The sequence below is a fragment of the Triturus cristatus genome, chromosome 7, assembly GCF_964204655.1.
Source record: "Triturus cristatus chromosome 7, aTriCri1.1, whole genome shotgun sequence".
Lineage (NCBI taxonomy): Eukaryota > Metazoa > Chordata > Amphibia > Caudata > Salamandridae > Triturus > Triturus cristatus.
The window spans coordinates 5365252-5385467 of record NC_140590.1 but is presented as its reverse complement, the minus strand read 5'-3'; the positions used below and the strand labels follow the sequence as shown (position 1 = coordinate 5385467).

General features: G+C 53.6%; 1 long non-coding RNA gene across 1 annotated transcript in view; it reads left to right on the top strand.

Annotated features, from left to right (window-relative positions):
• The first annotated feature begins 2749 nt into the window (after nt 1-2749).
• The window catches only part of LOC146808672 (uncharacterized), a 56437-nt gene continuing 38970 nt past the window's right edge, over nt 2750-20216 (top strand). The window contains exon 1 of the long non-coding RNA XR_014966216.1: nt 2750-2795. This is a non-coding gene — a long non-coding RNA (uncharacterized LOC146808672). The remainder of the gene's footprint in view (nt 2796-20216) is intronic.

Genomic DNA, 20216 nt, shown 5'->3' with positions numbered 1-20216 from the left:
CACATCAGGGCTTGTCCTACCTTATGCTCACAACGCACCCTGCCCTTGGGCCTACCATACGGGTGACTAACATGAAGTTAAGGGAAGGTTTAGGGACGGGCAAGTGGGTGCACTTGCCAGTCAGCATGACAGTGCCAGACTGCACGCAGGTTCTGCAATGGCAGACCAAGACACATTTTACCAGGCTGCTTCTCTGGGTGGCACAACCAGTGCTGCGAGCCCACCAGCAGCATTTGTATTTACACGCCCTGGCACTCCTGGTGCACTTTACTGGGGTCTGACAGTAAACCAAATAAGCCAATCATGGAATCCAACCAACATAAACATTTTACATAGGGAGCACTTGCACTGTGGCACTGGTTGGCAGTGGTAAAGTGCCCAGAGTCATAAAACAGCCAACAACAGGTCAGAAAAAATGCAGGAGGAAGGCAAACAGTTTAGGGATGACCCTGCAAAAAGGGCCAAGTCCAACACTCCAAGGTGAGAGGTTCCCTCAAATCGAAAGGCCAATGTTACAGGGTGTGAGCCTCACTCCCAATGATTGACACTGCACCAAGGTGAGAGGTTTCCTCCAGTGCAAGAGACAGTGCTACAGTGTGTGTGCCTCACACCCAAAGAGTGACGCTACACCAAGGTGAGAAGTTCCCTCCATTGCAAGAGCCAGTGCCACAGGGTGTGAGCCTCATACCCAATGAGTGACAATGCACCAAGGTGAGAGGTTACTTCCAAGACAAAGGCCAATGCCACAGGGTGTGAGCCTCACTCCCAACGAGTCACACTGCACCAAGGTGAGAGGTTCCCTCCAGTAACAGCCAATGCCACTGGGCATGAGTCACACTCCCAATGAGTCACACTGCACCAAGGTGAGAGGTTCACTCCAGTGAAAGAGCCAGTGCCACAGGGTGTGAGCCTCACTACCAATGAGTGACACTGCACCAAGGTCAGAGGTCCCCTTCAAGACAAAGGCCAATGCCACAGGGTGTGAGCCTCACTCCCAATGAATGACACTGATCCAAGCTGAGAGGTTCCTTCCAAGACAAATGCCAATGCAATAGGGTGTGAGCATCACTCCCAATGAGTGACAATACACCAAAGTGGGAGGTTCCGTCCAGTAAGAGCCAGTGCCACTGGGTGTGAGCCACACTCCCAATGAGAGCCACTGAACCAAGGTGAGAGGTTCACTCCAGTGCAAAAGCCAGTGCCACAGGGTGTGAGCCTCACTACCAATGAGTGACAATGCACCAAGGTGAGAGGTCCTCTCCAAGACACAGGCCGGTGCCACAGGGTGTGAGCCTCACTCCCAATGAGTGACACTGCACCAAAGTGAGAGATTACTTGCAAGACAAATGCCAATTCCACAGGGTTTGACACCAAATGAGAGAGACAGCTCCAGGGTGTTCGCTTCAATCCAAATGAGTGACACTGCACCAAGGTGTTAGTCTCACACTAAATGGCAGAGACTGTCCAGGGTGTGAGCTTCACTCCCAATGAGTTATAATGCACCAAGGTGTGAGTCTCACACCAAATGAAAGAGACAGCTGCAGGGATTGCGCTTCACTCCAAATGAGTGACACTGCACCAACGTGTGAGTCTCACACCAAATGACAGAGACAGCTCGAGGGTGTGCGCTTCACTCCAAATGAGTGACACTGCACCAACGTGTGAGTCTCAGGTCAAATACAGAGATTGCCCTGAGTGTGAGCTTTACTCCCAATGAGTGACACTGCACCAAGGTGTGAGTCTCACACCAAATGACAGAGACTGCCCAGGGTGCGAGACACATTTTCAATGTGTGACACTGCACCAAGGTGTGAGTCTCACATCAAGTGGCAGACTGCTCCAGGATGTGTTCTTCAGTCCTAATGAGTGACACTGCACCAAGGTGTGAGTCTCCAGATAAATGAGTGAGGCTGCTCCAGGGTGGAAGCCTCATTTTCATTGAGTGACACTGCACCAAGGTGAGAGTCTCACGCCAAATGACAGAGACTTTCCAGTGTGTGAGACTCATTTTCAATGAGTGACACTGCACCAAGGTGTGAGTCTCCTGCCAAATGACAGAGACTGCCTAGAGTGTGTGGTTCTCACTCCCAGTGAGTGATACTGCACCAATGTGTGTCTCACACCAAGTGGCAGAGACTGCCCAGTGTGTGAGACTCATTTTCAGTGAGTGACACTGCACCGAGGTGTGAATCTCACGCCAATTGGCAGAGACTGCTCCAGGGTGTGTGCTTCAGTCCTAATGAGTGACAATGCACCAAGGTGTGGGTCTCACACAAAATGACCGAGATTGCCCAAGGTGTGAGCTTCACTCCCAATGAGTGACACTGCACCAAGGTGGGAGTCTCATACCAAAGGAAAGACTGCCTAGGGTGTGTGCGCATCGGGCCAAACAGTGAGGTCGTGCTCCGAGGTGTGTCAAAGCCCCAGTGAGTGATACTCAGTGAGTGACAGACCCCCTGTCCGGTTATCACTCACAGGTTCTGTATTGAGTCCTTCATCTCACGTCCCACGCGTGACACTGTCTGCCCCAGAGTGTACTGAGGGGGTGATAGTGGGGTCCCCCCCCCCAGTCCTGTTATCTCGGGTTCTGAACAGAATCTTTGTTCAAATAATGCTCCGGACGCAGCAGAGGGACAGAGTGAAATGTTTAGGAAACAAACAAACCCCCCCCCCCCTTCCCAGGCCCTCCCACCCCCGACAGCCCCTCCCTCCATGTGTACTCAGAGGGGTCAGGACGGGTATATCAGGCTCCTCGCCTTCAGCCTCAGCAGAGACTCTTCTTCTTCACTCCTGAGGTGAGCAGAGGCCCCGGGCTGGGGTGGACGGGGGCCGAGGCTGGGGCAGGACATCTCCTGGGGCCGAGGCTGGGGCAGGACATCTCCTGGGCCTGTAGATGGGGCAAGACATCTCTTGGGACTATGGCTAGGGCAGGACATCTCCTAGGGCTAAGGCTGGGGCAGGATATCTCCTGGGGCTAGGGCAAGATATCTTCTGGGGCTGAGGCTGGGGCAAGATATCTCCTGGGGCTATAGCTGGGGCAGGACATCTCCTGGTGCTACGGCTGGGGCAGGATAGCTCTTGGGGCTATGACTAGGGCAAGACATCTCCAGGGGCTATGGCTGGGGCAGTGGTAGGGTACCTCTTGGGGCTACGACTGGGGTAGGATAACTCCTGGGGCCGGATAACTCCTGGGACTGAGGCTGGATATCTCCTGTGGCTGAGGCTGGGGCAGGATATCTCCTGGGGCTGACGCTGGGGCAAGATAACTTCTGGAGCTGAGGCTGGGGCAGGATATCTCCCGGGGCTATAGCTGGGGCAGGACATCTCCTGGGGCTACGGCTAGTTCAGCAAATCTCCTGGGGCTATAGCTGGGGCAGGACATCTCCTGGGGTTAGAGCTGGGGCAGACTATCTCCTGGGGCTTGGGCAGGATATCTCAAGGGGCCGAGGCCGGGGCAGGATATATTCTGGGGATATGGCTTGGGCAGAATATCTCCGGGGGCATTGACTGAGGTAGGATAATTCCTAGTGCTGTATATGGGCCAGGACATCACCTGGTGCTACGGTTGGGGCAGGATATCTCCTGGGTCTCTGGCTGGGGCACGATATCTCCTGGGGGAGGCTGGGGTAGGGTTCCTCCTGGGGCTATGACTGGGGCGAGATACCTCCTGGGGCCACGGCTGGGGCAGGAAATCTCCTGGGGCCGAGGCTGGGGCAGGATATCTCCTGTGGATATGGCTGGATCAAGATATCTCCTGGGCAATGACTGAGGCAGGATATCTACTGGGGCTATAGCTGGGGCAGAACATATCCTTGGGATATGGCTAGGCCAGTATATCTCCTAGGGCTATGTCTAGGGCAGGACATCTCTAGGGCTAAGGCTGGGGCAGGATAACTCCTGGAGCTGGGGCAGGATATCTCCTGGGGTGGAGGCTGGGGCAGGATATCTCCCGGGGATATGTCTGGGGCAGGATATCTCCTGAGGCAATGACTGAGGCAGGATATCTCCTGGGGCTATAGCTGGTGCAGGACATCTCCTGGTGCTATGGCTGTGGCAGGATATCTCCCGGGGCTATGGCTAGGGCAGGACATCTCCTGGGGCCATGGCTGGGGCAGGATATCTCCAGGGGCGAGGCTAGGGTAGTGTACCTCCTGGGGCTATGACTGGGGCAGGATAACTCCTGGGGAAGAGGCTGGGGCAAGATATTTCCTGTGTTTGGGGCAGGATATCTCCTGGGGTTATGGCTGGGTCAGTATATCCATTGGGACTATGGCTGGCAGAGAATATTTCCTAGGTCTATGGATGGATTAGGATATCCACTAGGGCCGAGGATGGGGAAGGATATCTTCTGGGGCTATGACCGAGGCAGGATATCTCCTGTGGCTAAGGTTGGGGCAGGATATCTCCTGGGGCCAGGGCTGGGGCAGGATATCTCCTGGGGCCATGGCTGCAGCAAGATATCTCCTGGGACCGAGGCTGGGGCAGGCTATCTCCTGAGTCTATGGCTGGGGCAGGGTATATCCTGGGGCTGGGGCAGGATATCTCCTGGGGCAACGACTGAGGCAGGATATCTCCTGGGCTATAGCTGGGGCAAGACATCTCCTGGGGCTATTGCTAGGGCATGACATTTCCTGGGGTTATGGCTGGGGCAGGATATCTCCTGGTGCTATGGCTGGGACAGGATATCTCCTGGGGCTATGTCTAGGACAGGATATCTCCTAGGGCTAAGAGTGGGGCAGGATATCTCCTGGGGCTGGGGCAAGATATCTTCTGGGGCTGAGGCTGGGGCAGGATATCTCCTGGGGATATGGCTGGGACAGGATATCTCCTGAGGCAATGACTGAGACAGGATATCTCCGGGGGCTATAGCTGGGGCAGGACATCTCCTGGTGCTATGGGTATGGCAGGTTAGCTCCTGGGGCTATGGCTAGGGGAGGATATCTCCTGGGTCTATGGCTGGGGCAGGGTATATCCTGCAGCTGGGGCAGGATATCTCCTCGGTCAATGACTGAGGCAGGATATCTCCTGGGGCTATAGCTGGGGCAAGACATCTCTTGGGGCTATGGTTATGGCAGGACATCTCCTGGTTATATGGCTGGGGCAGGATATCTCCTGGTGCTATGGCTGTGGCAGGATATCTCCTGGGGCTCTGTCTAGTTCAGGACATTTCCTAGGGCTAAGGCTGGGGCAGGATATCTCCTGGGGCTGGGGCAAGATATCTTCTGGGGCTGAGGCTGGGGCAGGATATCTCCTGGGGATATGGTTGGGGCAGGATATCTCCTGAGGCAATGACTGAGAAAGGTTATCTCCTGGGGCTAAAGCTGGAGAAGGACATCTCTTGGTTGTATGGCTGGGGCAGGATAGCTCTTGGGGCAATGCCTAGGGCAGGACATATCCTGGGGCTATGGCAGTATATCTCCTCTGGCTGAGGCTGGGGTAGGGTACCTCTTGGTGCTATGACTGGGGCAGGATAACTCCTGGGGCCGAGTTTGGAGCAGAATAACTCATGGGACTGAGGCAGGATATCTCCTGTGGCTGAGGCTGAGGCAGGATATCTCCTGGGGCCAAGGCTGGGGCAAGATACCTTCTGAAGCTGAGGGTGGGGCAGGATATCTCCCGGGGCTATAGCTGGGGCAGGACATCTCCTGAGGCTATGGCTAGGGCAGGATATCTCCTGGGGCATTGACTGAGGCGGGATATCTCCTAGTGCTATATCTGGGGCAGGACATCACCTTGTGCTACAGCAGGGGCAGGATATCTCCTGGGTCTCTGGCTGGGGCAGGATATCTCCTGGGGCGAGGCTGGGGTATGGTCTCTCCTGGGGCTATGACTGGGGCAGGAAATCTCCTGGGGCCGAGGCTGGGGCAGGATATCTCCTGTGGATATGGCTGGGTCAAGATTTCTCCTGGGCAATGACTGAGGCAGAATATCTACTTTGGCTATAGCTGGGGCAGGACATCTCCTTGGGCTATGGTTAGGCCAGGATATCTCCTAGGGCTATGTCTAGGGCAGGACATCTCTAGGGCTAAGGCTGGGGCAGGATATCTCCTGGAGCTGGGGCAGGATATCTCCTGGGGTGGAGGCTGGGGCAGGATATCTCCTGGGGATATGGCTGGGACAGGATATCTCCTGAGGCAATGACTGAGGCAGGATATCTCCTGGGGCTATTGCTAGGGCAGGATATCTCCTGGGTCTATGGCTGGGGCAGGGTACATCCTGGGGCTGGGGCAGGATATCTCATGGGTCAATGACTGAGGCTGGATATCTCCTGGGGCTATAGCTGGGACAAGACATCTCTTGGGGCTATGGCTAGGGCAGGACATCTCCTGGGGTTATGGCTGGGGCAGGATATCTCCTGGTGCTATGGCTGGGGTGGGATATCTCCTGGGGCTATGTCTAGGGCAGGATATCTCCTGGGGCTATGTCTAGGGCAGGACATCTCCTAGGGCTAAGGCTGGGGCAGGAAATCTCCTGGGGCTGTGCCAAGATGTTTTCTGGGGCTGAGGCTGGGGCAGGATATCTCCTGGGATAATGGCTGGGGCAGGATATCTCCTGAGGCAATGACTGAGACAGGATATCTCCTGGGGCCATAGCTGGGGCAGGACATCTCCTGGTGCTAATGCTGGGGCAGGATAGCTCCTTGTGGCTATGGCTAGGCAGGACATCTCCTGGGGCTATGGCTGGGACAGTATATCTCCTGTGGCCGAGGCTGGGATAGGGTACCTCTTGGGGCTTTGACTGGGGCAGAATATCTCCTGGGCCATGGCTGCAGCAAGATATCTCCTGGGGCCGAGGCTGGGGCAGTATATCTCCTGGGTCTGTGGCTGGGGCAGGGTATATCCTGGGGCTGGGTCAGGTTATCTCCTGAGGCAATGACTGAGGCAGGATATCTCCTGGGGCTATAGCTGGGGCAAGACATCTCCTGGGGCTATGAATAGGGCAGGACATCTCCCGGGGTTATGGCTGGGCAGGATATCTCCTGGTGCTATGGCTGGGGCAGGATATCTCCTGGGGCTATGTCTAGGGCAGGATATCTCCTAGGGCTAAGGCTCGTGCAGGATATCTCCTGGGGGTGGGGCAAGATATCTTCTGGGGCTGAGGCTGGGGCAGGATATCAGCTGGGTATATGGCTGGGGCAGGATAGCTCCTGGGGCTATGGCTAGGGCAGGATATCTCCTGGGTCAATGATTGAGACAGGATATCTCCTGGGGCTATAGCTGGGGCAAGACATCTCTTGGGGCTATGGCTAGGGCAGGACATCTCCTGGGGTTATGGCTGGGGCAGGATATCTCCTGGTGCTATGGCTGGGGCAGGATATCTCCTGGGATTATGTCTAGGGCGGGACAAGTCCTAGGGCTAAGGCTGAGGCAGGAAATCTCCTGGGGCTGGGGCAAGATATCTCCTGGGGCCAGGGCTGGGGCAGGATATCTCCTGGGGCCATGGCTGCAGCAAGATATCTCCTGGGACCGAGGCTGGGGCAGGCTATCTCCTGAGTCTATGGCTGGGGCAGGGTATATCCTGGGGCTGGGGCAGGATATCTCCTGGGGCAACGACTGAGGCAGGATATCTCCTGGGCTATAGCTGGGGCAAGACATCTCCTGGGGCTATTGCTAGGGCATGACATTTCCTGGGGTTATGGCTGGGGCAGGATATCTCCTGGTGCTATGGCTGGGACAGGATATCTCCTGGGGCTATGTCTAGGACAGGATATCTCCTAGGGCTAAGAGTGGGGCAGGATATCTCCTGGGGCTGGGGCAAGATATCTTCTGGGGCTGAGGCTGGGGCAGGATATCTCCTGGGGATATGGCTGGGACAGGATATCTCCTGAGGCAATGACTGAGACAGGATATCTCCGGGGGCTATAGCTGGGGCAGGACATCTCCTGGTGCTATGGGTATGGCAGGTTAGCTCCTGGGGCTATGGCTAGGGGAGGATATCTCCTGGGTCTATGGCTGGGGCAGGGTATATCCTGCAGCTGGGGCAGGATATCTCCTCGGTCAATGACTGAGGCAGGATATCTCCTGGGGCTATAGCTGGGGCAAGACATCTCTTGGGGCTATGGTTATGGCAGGACATCTCCTGGTTATATGGCTGGGGCAGGATATCTCCTGGTGCTATGGCTGTGGCAGGATATCTCCTGGGGCTCTGTCTAGTTCAGGACATTTCCTAGGGCTAAGGCTGGGGCAGGATATCTCCTGGGGCTGGGGCAAGATATCTTCTGGGGCTGAGGCTGGGGCAGGATATCTCCTGGGGATATGGTTGGGGCAGGATATCTCCTGAGGCAATGACTGAGAAAGGTTATCTCCTGGGGCTAAAGCTGGAGAAGGACATCTCTTGGTTGTATGGCTGGGGCAGGATAGCTCTTGGGGCAATGCCTAGGGCAGGACATATCCTGGGGCTATGGCAGTATATCTCCTCTGGCTGAGGCTGGGGTAGGGTACCTCTTGGTGCTATGACTGGGGCAGGATAACTCCTGGGGCCGAGTTTGGAGCAGAATAACTCATGGGACTGAGGCAGGATATCTCCTGTGGCTGAGGCTGAGGCAGGATATCTCCTGGGGCCAAGGCTGGGGCAAGATACCTTCTGAAGCTGAGGGTGGGGCAGGATATCTCCCGGGGCTATAGCTGGGGCAGGACATCTCCTGAGGCTATGGCTAGGGCAGGATATCTCCTGGGGCATTGACTGAGGCGGGATATCTCCTAGTGCTATATCTGGGGCAGGACATCACCTTGTGCTACAGCAGGGGCAGGATATCTCCTGGGTCTCTGGCTGGGGCAGGATATCTCCTGGGGCGAGGCTGGGGTATGGTCTCTCCTGGGGCTATGACTGGGGCAGGAAATCTCCTGGGGCCGAGGCTGGGGCAGGATATCTCCTGTGGATATGGCTGGGTCAAGATTTCTCCTGGGCAATGACTGAGGCAGAATATCTACTTTGGCTATAGCTGGGGCAGGACATCTCCTTGGGCTATGGTTAGGCCAGGATATCTCCTAGGGCTATGTCTAGGGCAGGACATCTCTAGGGCTAAGGCTGGGGCAGGATATCTCCTGGAGCTGGGGCAGGATATCTCCTGGGGTGGAGGCTGGGGCAGGATATCTCCTGGGGATATGGCTGGGACAGGATATCTCCTGAGGCAATGACTGAGGCAGGATATCTCCTGGGGCTATTGCTAGGGCAGGATATCTCCTGGGTCTATGGCTGGGGCAGGGTACATCCTGGGGCTGGGGCAGGATATCTCATGGGTCAATGACTGAGGCTGGATATCTCCTGGGGCTATAGCTGGGACAAGACATCTCTTGGGGCTATGGCTAGGGCAGGACATCTCCTGGGGTTATGGCTGGGGCAGGATATCTCCTGGTGCTATGGCTGGGGTGGGATATCTCCTGGGGCTATGTCTAGGGCAGGATATCTCCTGGGGCTATGTCTAGGGCAGGACATCTCCTAGGGCTAAGGCTGGGGCAGGAAATCTCCTGGGGCTGTGCCAAGATGTTTTCTGGGGCTGAGGCTGGGGCAGGATATCTCCTGGGATAATGGCTGGGGCAGGATATCTCCTGAGGCAATGACTGAGACAGGATATCTCCTGGGGCCATAGCTGGGGCAGGACATCTCCTGGTGCTAATGCTGGGGCAGGATAGCTCCTTGTGGCTATGGCTAGGCAGGACATCTCCTGGGGCTATGGCTGGGACAGTATATCTCCTGTGGCCGAGGCTGGGATAGGGTACCTCTTGGGGCTTTGACTGGGGCAGAATATCTCCTGGGCCATGGCTGCAGCAAGATATCTCCTGGGGCCGAGGCTGGGGCAGTATATCTCCTGGGTCTGTGGCTGGGGCAGGGTATATCCTGGGGCTGGGTCAGGTTATCTCCTGAGGCAATGACTGAGGCAGGATATCTCCTGGGGCTATAGCTGGGGCAAGACATCTCCTGGGGCTATGAATAGGGCAGGACATCTCCCGGGGTTATGGCTGGGCAGGATATCTCCTGGTGCTATGGCTGGGGCAGGATATCTCCTGGGGCTATGTCTAGGGCAGGATATCTCCTAGGGCTAAGGCTCGTGCAGGATATCTCCTGGGGGTGGGGCAAGATATCTTCTGGGGCTGAGGCTGGGGCAGGATATCAGCTGGGTATATGGCTGGGGCAGGATAGCTCCTGGGGCTATGGCTAGGGCAGGATATCTCCTGGGTCAATGATTGAGACAGGATATCTCCTGGGGCTATAGCTGGGGCAAGACATCTCTTGGGGCTATGGCTAGGGCAGGACATCTCCTGGGGTTATGGCTGGGGCAGGATATCTCCTGGTGCTATGGCTGGGGCAGGATATCTCCTGGGATTATGTCTAGGGCGGGACAAGTCCTAGGGCTAAGGCTGAGGCAGGAAATCTCCTGGGGCTGGGGCAAGATATCTTCTGGGGCTGAGGCTGGGGCAGGATATATCCTGGGGATATGGCTGGGGCAGGATATCTCCTGAGGCAATGACTGAGACAGGATATCTCCTGGGGCTATAGCTGGGGCAGGACATCTCCTGGTGCTATGGCTGGGGCAGGATAGCTCCTGGGACTATGGCAAGGGCGGGACATTTTCTGGGGCTATGACTGGGGCAGTATATCTCCTGTGGCCGAGGCTGTGGTAGGGTACCTCTTGGGGCTATGACTGGGGCAGGATAACTCCTGGGGCCGAGGTTGGGGCAGGATGACTCCTGGGACTGAGGCTGGAAATCTCCTGTGGCTGAGGCTGGGGCAGGATATCTCCTGGGGCCGAGGCTGGGGCAAGATACCTTCTGGAGCTGAGGCTGGGACAGGATATCTCCTGGAGCTATAGCTGGAGCAGGACATCTCCTGGGGTTATGGCTGGGGCAGGATACCTCCTGGGGCTATGGCTGGGGCAGGATAACTCCTGAGTTGATCGTTGGGGCATGATATCTCCTGGGGCTATGGCTGGGGTAGGATAACTCCTGGAGCTATGGTTGGGACAGGATATCTCCTCAGGTTATGACAGGGACAGGATATTTCTTGGGTGTCAAAGTTGAGGCATGGTATCTCCCGGGCTATGACTGGTGCAGGACATCGTCTGCGGTTGAGGCTGGGGCTGAAACATTCCCAGGGCTATGGCTGGGGCAGGATGTCTCCTGGGGCTATGGTAGGATATGTCCTAGGGCTGAGACTAGGTGTTAGAAATGAGGGGGCTCTGGTTGGTGCAGGTAAGGACCAGCGACAAGCAGGGACCCTTTACTTCTAGTCAGGGCGAAGGATGGCTCTTTAGAATAACTCCTGCTCACCCTCTAGGTGCGTGGCGCGAGCAGTCAAGGCTAAGCCTCAGGGCGTACACGGTTAAGCACTGGCAATTATACACACAGTAAATACTTTGCATGCACCACAAATGGACACCAAGCAGGTTGTATACAAAAATAAGGCTTTTATATATTTTCAGCAGACTTAGTACAAGACCCAGTAACGGGGAAACAGTGGGGCCACGATCTCTATGAATACGGAAAGTTCTTTTATACGGAAAGTCTTCTTATGCGGGCAACAAGGTGAAGTGTGCGCCTTAGCGCACTTCGCGCTGAGACGGTAACCGGGAGGCACGCGTCAGACGGCAGGGAAAACAGAACGTTGCGGAGCCTGGATCCGATGCGAGCTCACGGTCGAGTTCGTAAGTACAGTACCTTGTCTCTTTTCGTGAAGGCGGGTGCGGGACACTCAGCGGCTCTTTTCAGAAGGGCGAGGCGGCTTCCGGGGCGAAGGTGCGCAGCGGGCCTCCGGCGAGCGAGGTGACGGGGGCAACCAAGCACGGCGTAGGGCGGGCGGCTTAGATCGAGCGAGGCTATTCCCAAATTAGGGGCGGATAAGCAGTCCGGTCACGGCTCAAGGAGGGGCTGAGGGGCACGGGAGTCACAGCTCCGGCGAGAGAAGGAACACCACAGTCCAGCAGCAGGCGAGTGAAGGTCAGGATGAGCCCAATGGTCCTAGGGCTCAGTTCAGGGGGCAAGCTCGCTTCCAGGCCCTTGGAGATCGTTTTTGAAAGCACAAGTTTCTTAAAAAAAATAATAAAGCAAAGTCTCTAGTAAAAGGTTCATCTTCTCTCCTTTGGCAGCAAGGTCACCACTGCAGGCCAGTCCCCCAGGATAGGGACAGTCTTCCTCCTTACAGCTTTCCTGGCGCCTCCTCCTCAGGCAGAGATTCTTCTTGGTTCAAAGCGGATCTGATTTCTTAGGAGCAGGGCTCCTACATTTATACTACATTTCTTTTGTTCTCCGAGGCCAGGGGGCCCTTGCCTAGTTCAGTCCAGTTCTGGAGCACTTTGTTGATGCAATGCAGGCTTCTTCTTTCAGAGTGCAGGGCAGAGTCATCAGACGCTCCACAGGAGGCAGAGCCGGCATTGTGGTGGCAGAGCACAGTCCTATTCAGAGTCCAGGTGTACTCCTCCCACCCATCTACCTGTCAATCTTTCTATTCACCACCAGGCTACCTAGCCCTGCCCATCTGGTTTTCCCCAGCCCTGTCACTCACACAAGCCAGACAGCAGATACACATCACGCAGAGGCGGGCTGAAATGGTTAGGCAAGCAAAGGCCAACTTTTCCAAAAGTGGCATTTTCAAACACAGAATATTAAAATAAACCTTACGAAAAGATGTACCTTATTATTCCAAGTTCAGGCATACTAAACTCGAGTTTCCTCCATGTTCCCTGGGTCGGTTAGGATCATAGGATGTAACAATCTTAACAGCCCATTCTGGCCTATGAGAACAGGGTAGCCTTACAATAGTGAAAAACAAAAATGGCTGTAATTCACTATTAGGACATGCCACGCACATCAGGGCTTGTCCTACCTTATGCTCACAACGCACCCTGCCCTTGGGCCTACCATACGGGTGACTAACATGAAGTTAAGGGAAGGTTTAGGGACTGGCAAGTGTGTGCACTTGCCAGTCAGCATGTCAGTACCAGACTGCACGCAGGTTCTGCGATGGCAGACCTTAGACACATTTTACCAGGCCGCTTCTGTGGTTGGCACAACCAGTGCTGCAAGCCCACCAGCGGCATTTGTATTTACACGCCCTGGCACTCCTGGTGCACTTTACTGGGGTCTGACAGTAAACCAAATAAGCCAATCATGGAATCCAACCAACATATACATTTTACATAGGGAGCACTTGCACTGTGGCAATGGTTGGCAGTGGCACAGTGCACTGAGCGGCCAACACCTTAAAAACACATGAGGCACAGCGACAAAAAAGTAGAAGGGAGACTCACGCCAAAGTGCCAGGTCTAACACTAGGACAGAATATCTCCTGGAGCTGGGGCTGGGCAGGATATCTCCTGGGGACGAGGCTGGGGTAAGAAAATTCCTGTGGCTGTGGCAGTATAGCTCCTGGCATTATGGCTGGGGCAATATATCTATTGGGGCTATGGCTGGCAGAGAATATCTCCTGGGGCTATGGCTAGGGTAGAATAGCTCCTGAGGCCGAGGATGGGGGATGATATCACCTGGGGCTATGGCTGATATCTCCTAGGGCTGGGGCTGAGGCTGGCTGTGGATATCAAATGGGGCTATAGCTGGGCCAGGAAATCTTGTTAGGTTGGGACAGGATGTCTTCTGGGGCCGAGGCAGGATATCTCCTGAGGCTAAGGCTGGGGCAGGATATCTCCTGGGGCTATTGCTAGGGCAGGATATCTCCTGGGGCAATGGCTGGGGCAGGGTATCTCCTGGTGCTGGGGCAGGATATCTCCTGGGGCTGAGGCTGGGAGAGGATATCTCATGTGGCTATTGCTGGGGCAGGATAGCTCATGTTTAGGAAGAGGTGTGGTGCAGCGGCCAGAGCACCAGACTTCAGACCATGGGGGCACATGGTTCGATCCCCGGAACCAGCGGTAGGTAAGCCCAGCAACATGTGACTCTGGGCAATAGCTCGCTTAATCTTCCCGACGGCCCCCAGCGCCTTGACACCCTCAGTTAATTGTTCGTGCTTTACAAATACTGGATATTGGATACTGGATACTGGCTATGGCTGGGGCAGGATATCTCCTAGGGCTGTAACTGGGAAAGACTATCTCCTGGGACTATGGCTAGGGCAGGATATCTCCTGGGGCTATGGCTAGGGCAGGATATCTCCTGGGGCTATGGCTAGGGCAGGATAGCTCCTGGGTCTACGGCTAGGGCAGGATATCTCTTGGGGCTATGGATGAGGCAGGATATCTCCTGGGACTGGGGCAGGATATCTCCTGGGACTGAGGCTGGGGCAGGATATCTCCAGGGGCTGAGGACTGGGCAGGATATCTCCTGGGCTATGGCTGGGACAGGATATCTTCTGGGACAGGATATCTCCTGTGGCTATGACTGGGGGCAAGATATCTCTATGCTGTTCTTTGCCTTAGGTTTGCAGCAGGGTCATTCCTCGTCTCCTTGGGCAGGACATCTCCTTGACGGTGTGCTAGTCACTCTTTTTCTCTCTTTCGGAAATAATTTCAATTTTTTAATGCGCTATAGTAAGGTATGTAACGCTTGTAATATTTGGAGTCAAGTGTAGCAAAAAACAGCCAACACGTGTTTCGCCCCCTTACAAAGGCCTTCTGGCCATGGGGCTTCCTCAGGGTGTAGTAATAAAAATCGAATTCTAAGTGTTGCTACAAAAGAAAAATGTTGTGCTGCCAGTCGCTGACATCGAATTCAAATCCACTCGGCCGATGCTGGTGCTGGGGGTGACATCTGCTGTGGGTGGACGCATGCAGCGGGAGATGTCACCGGAGAGCATCCTCTGGGGCTGGCCATCTGCTGGACCTGGGGATCTGCAGTTCTGGGCATATCCTGGGGCTGAAGCTCTTACACCAGGATACGTACGTGAGAGTAAGATATGGCAAGAAAGGGGAATTGACAGCTCCTTTCCCTGTAGAGAAAGGGGTGAGACAGGGATGTGTCTTAGCCCCGACCCTGTTCTCCCTCTTTTTAAAGGGTCTAATTGAAACCTTATTGGCAGTGAAAGATACAGACTCACCGAGGTTAGCGAACTGCAAAATACCAGCTTTAATGTTTGCGGACGATACGCTGCTACTGTCCAAGAATCCTATGTGTATGCAGTGGGTACTGGAGGAGGTCTGCACATTTTGCAGGAATAGGAAACTGAAGATAAACCTCCAGAAATCAAAGTATATGGTTTTCCACGCTAACACTAGCAATTGCCCAAATCCTCAAATGGGTGGCAGGCCCCGAGAAAGGGTGTCGTTTTTTGACTACTTGGGCCTCACTCTTAATGATAAGATGGATTGGGGAACCCAAGTAAAAAAAGCGAATCCAAATACACAAAGAGTAAAAAGAAATTTGGTAAACCCAATAGACCCTTGGAGGCTTGGGACATGTAACATTTACTAGGTAAGAGTGCCTACAAGGGATTTATTTCAAAATAACTAAACAAACATCAGAAACATGAATAAATCTATTGTCAAGCCCTCAAGTGGTGGCTGACTAATGAACAATTAAAATCAAACTTGACCCATTTAGATCATGATGAATCTTCAAATGAACAACACGGGTGAGTATATTTCAACAAATCAAGTTATTTAATAAAAGCAAATAGAAAGGGTACAAAACAATGTAACTACACACAAGAACCGAGGTAAATCAATGTTGTATAAAAAGTTGTGACCTCAGGGTCAAGTATGTAAACATCTATTCCAAAATGTTGCTGTATTGGAAAACAGATCTGAAACAACAGAAAACAATTTCCAAGGAAACCAAATAACAGTATAAATAGATGAGCTGGTCGACCTTTCGGTTTCTGTGGCTTAAAAGTCCGTTAGACCATCTTCAGGACGATGAAAAGATAATAATTGACCCTTATGTCTGGTCAAACAAAAAGTTTGTTGAACCAGCCCAGTCTCAACTTATTTAGATTTCCAGGTAGCTAACGCAGGAAAAGTGATTAATACTTCAAGCCTGTTGGCATACTTCTATCACAGCAATCCGAAGGATTTGCTACCAATATCACACGCTGTTCGTCGGGCACTTTCAGACGTCATAGCTGTGAAAAGGTGGCATGATATATGCTGTCCACTAGTTCTAGTGGGCACCTTGTATCAGTCCAATCAACCCCTTATGGTGAATGGTTAAAGACAACCTTATATGAAAGCTATCCTAGTGGTATCTATGGAGAGCAGCCTTCATGCTAAGTCTTGAAGGAATGTAAAGTAGCTTGTTTTACCAGTCTATAATCTCTTGAATGATCAAATGAAATGACGATCACACCAGGTATATATTCAAAATATATGTATTTAAGGTTCAACACACCCCTCTAGTCTCTTTATGAGACTGGAGTTCGAAGTACTTTGTTTGCAAGTTAGCAATTATCAGTAATAGCACAAAAACACGTTTGGGCCCTAGGGGCGTACCAAACCATATACCAAAAAAGTGGTATAAGAACCACAACTGGAAAAGGCCTAGAGACTGTAGAATTACTAGGACCCCAAGGAACCACCCAAGGTAGTGACACATGGGACCCAAGGGGACTGTATGCAGTGTGTAAACACAACCACGGATTCCCGTTGTCTTCTATGGGCAATGTCGCGGTTGGAAATTTAAAGATTAGGGACACTTCTAATCGAGTCAGGACCAAACCCTTTTGGACTTAAGAAGTTCTAGGGCTAGCACCCACGGGAGCACTGGAGTACTCGAGTTACCTCACCCAAGGAAGCCGGGTGCATAGGTGTCTTTTGGTGTCGGGTCACGTCATCGATTTCAATGGCAGCCTGCAAAGAACTGCTGCTGCCGTGAAGAGGAGAAGTGTCCGGAGAGATCCAAGTCTAGATCTGGGATGTAAGGAACCTGAAAGCAGAGAGGACAGAGTCTGGGTCACTTGCCAGTGACCTAGGGCAGGATGGACCAATGCCCACAGATGTTGGGTGCTTCAGGTGAGTTGATGGGTGTCTTGACTCTTCAGCCGCGAGGTCCAGGAGGTGTCGACAAAGTCCACAAGCCGGATTCGAGCAGTGCCATAAAGTCTGTAGAGTGCTGCGGTGTCGGTGACCAGATTGGACCCAACAAGCCTTGGCAACAGCAAGTCACTGGAATTCAGAGAAAGGACTGCGGTATAGACCAGCAAGGTCTGAGGGACTCACCCAGCAAGGGTAAGTCAGGGCACGTCTGGAGCAAACAGGAAAGCCCAAGTAGAAGAGGAGTTGCCTTCATGGGGACCTGCTACCCAACGAGCTAGTGATCGCAAAGGAGCCTCAAGCGGTCGCACTTGAAGCTGGCCCACGGGTCACTCATGGAGTGGAGGCCAACAATGTTCAGTGCAGGAGGTGCTCAAGGCTGGGGCAACTCAGATCCCAAAGCACAACTTTGAGGAGATCCAGGAAGATAGTGTTGCTACAAAAGGTCATGGTGTCCAGGGGTCACGGTTCCACGTCACCCACGATAGCCACGGGCCTCAGCTTTGCTGGGGTCTCAGGGTAGCCTCGGGGAAGTCTGGAAATTCAACTTTGTTGATGCAAAGACTTCAGCGTCCGGCGGGAGCTTCAGCGATGCAGACCGGTCAGTTGCTTCTTTGGTGCCTGCCAAGCAGGGGAGTCACTCCTTGACCCCAAGGGAGATTTCTTCCGTCTTCCAGTTGAGATAGAAAGTTGAAGGTCCAGGATATACGATGCAGAGATTTGTCCATGGTAATCTAAAGTCCTAGAGACTGGATTCCTGTACTTATACCAAGTTTAGGGGATGGACTAGCTCTAAAGCCCAACCTATGTGTGGGCTTGGAAAGAGGGGGTGGTTACACCCATTTCCTTTGTCCAGTTTCGCGCCAGAGCAGGGGCAGGTAGCCCCTGCAACCGGTTTGAACTGGACTATGCACAGGGACAGCAAACGTGCCCCCAGTGCAGGACTTCAAAGCACCAGAGAGTGCTCCCGCCCAGCCCCAAAACACATCTGCCTGCCTGGTGGAGGGGGTTACACCTCCCTTCGACAGGAAACCTATTTTCCAGGCCTCCCCTGCCAGAGTTTCGGTCAGCAGTAGGAGGCCAGACCCGTGTCTGTGGCAGAGGCATCCATTTTGTGATGCCAGGGCTCAGGAAATTCCTACCGGGTTTGACCAGAGTGAACATGTCTCTCCCTCTAGAGGGGTGGAATGCTACCTCCGTCGCCAGAGCCGTGTTTGACACCAAACACGACATGTTTTGATGCAGCCATCCCAAAGTTAGCATTTAGCGCGAGGTTTTAATGCACTTAAGAGTATATGGAATGGCTGGATCTCAGAACAGCCATAAGGAAGTATTTCCGAAAGCAGCAGAGGGGCTCAGCTCATGCTTGGGCACCCTCTCACATAAAACCAAGCACTCTGCCTTCAGGATTGTCAAGGCCTGCCATAGGAGTGGCTTATAGGTTTATGTGTCTGTATATATATGTGGATATAGGTAGCCTATACCACTGTAAGGGGTGCAAGCACACCCTTACCCAGGCTGCAGTAGCAGACCTATGGTGCCATTTTGGAGTGCTTCCCAGGGGTGGTATAATACATGCTTCAGCCCCTGGTAGACCTCTGAGGTACCTATGCCCTAGGTACTTAGTAAACCATATTCTAGGGGCTTGTAAGGCACTCCAGAATCCAATTAGATATGTACCTAATGTACATGTAAACAATTTTAGAGAGGAAGCAGCTAGGCTGTGGTCCTGATTAGCAGGGCCACAGCCAGACTAAGGTCGAAAAACTGTGAAACATCAGCAAAAAATGGGGGTACCTATGTGAAGCAGATCCTACTCTCCTACATGAATGTGTCCTCAGTGTGAGGTTCTGAGGGGTACTGATGTGCTCCCAGACACTGGACTCTGAGTGACCGTCACTGTGGGATGTGACTGTGCCCTCAGTGTGAGGTTCTGAGGGGTCCTGATGTATACTGCTAGACACTGGACTCTGAGTGACCGTCACTGGGATGTGAGGTTCTGAGTGTCCTTTACTGATGCTCCTAGACTCTGGACTCTGAGTGACCGTCACTGTGGGATGTGAGTGTTCCATTAGTGTGAGGTTCTGAGGCGTCCTGATGTGTGGTCCTAGACTCTGGACGCTGAGTTACTGTCACTGTGGGATGTGAGATTCTGAGGGTCCTTTACTGATGCTTCTAGGCACTGGACTCTGAGTGACCGTCACTGTGGGATGTGAGTGTGTCCTCAGTGTGTTGTTTTGAGGGGTCCTGATGTGTGCTCCTACACTCTGGACTCTGAGTGACCGTCACTGTGGGATGTGAGGTTCTGAGGGGTCCTGACCTGTGCTCCCAGACAGTGGACTCTGCGTGACCGTCACTGTGGGATGTGAGTGTGTCCTTAGTGGGAGGTTCTGAGGGCTCCTGATGTGTGCTCCCAGACAGTGGACTCTGCGTGACCACCACTGTGTGATGTGAGTGTGCCCTCAGTGTGAGGTTTTGAGGGGTCCTGATGTGTGCTCCTAGACTCTGGACGCTGAGTTACTGTCACTGTGGGATATGAGTGTACCCTCAGTGTGAGATTCTGAGGGGTCCTGATGTGTGTTCCTAGACTCTGGACTCTGAGTGACTGTCACTGTGGGATGAGAGTGGGCCCTCAGTGTGAGGTTCTGAGGGGTACTGACGTGCTCCTAGACTCTGGACTCTGAGTGACTGTCACTGTGGGATGTGAGTGGACCCTTAGTGTGATGGTCTGAGGGGCCCTGATGTATACTGCTAGACACTGGACTCTGAGTGACCGTCACTGTGGGATGTGAGGTTCTGAGGGACCTTTTCTAATGCTTCTAGGCACTGGACTCTGAGTGACCGTCACTATGGGATATGTGGTTTAGGGGGGTTCTGACGTGTGCTCTTAGACTCGGGACTCTGAGTGACCTTCAGTGTGATACGAGTGTGCGCGTAGGAATGGCACTGAGTGGTCTCTGAGACCACAATAATCTGGAGTACCTGGGACCTGAGATTGTAGTTCCAAAGGACTTTTGTTTTACCATAACCTTGGAGTAGGGTTCTTAGGAGACCGTATGATGTCAACCCTCATGCAATCCCTGAGTCTGATGATTTGAGCATCCCTGAGAGTGGGGTTCTCAGTGTGTGCCCTTAGCATGCGGGTTGTGAGATGTCACTGACACTACATCTATATGCACCCCCAGGCTAAGCTTTCCTGATGACGTGGGCTCTCGGTGTGACCTTCGGATAAGGCTCTGAGGGGTCCCCACATGCATTCTCTGAGGGTGGGGTCTCTCGGTCCAACACACACTGATGGTCACTC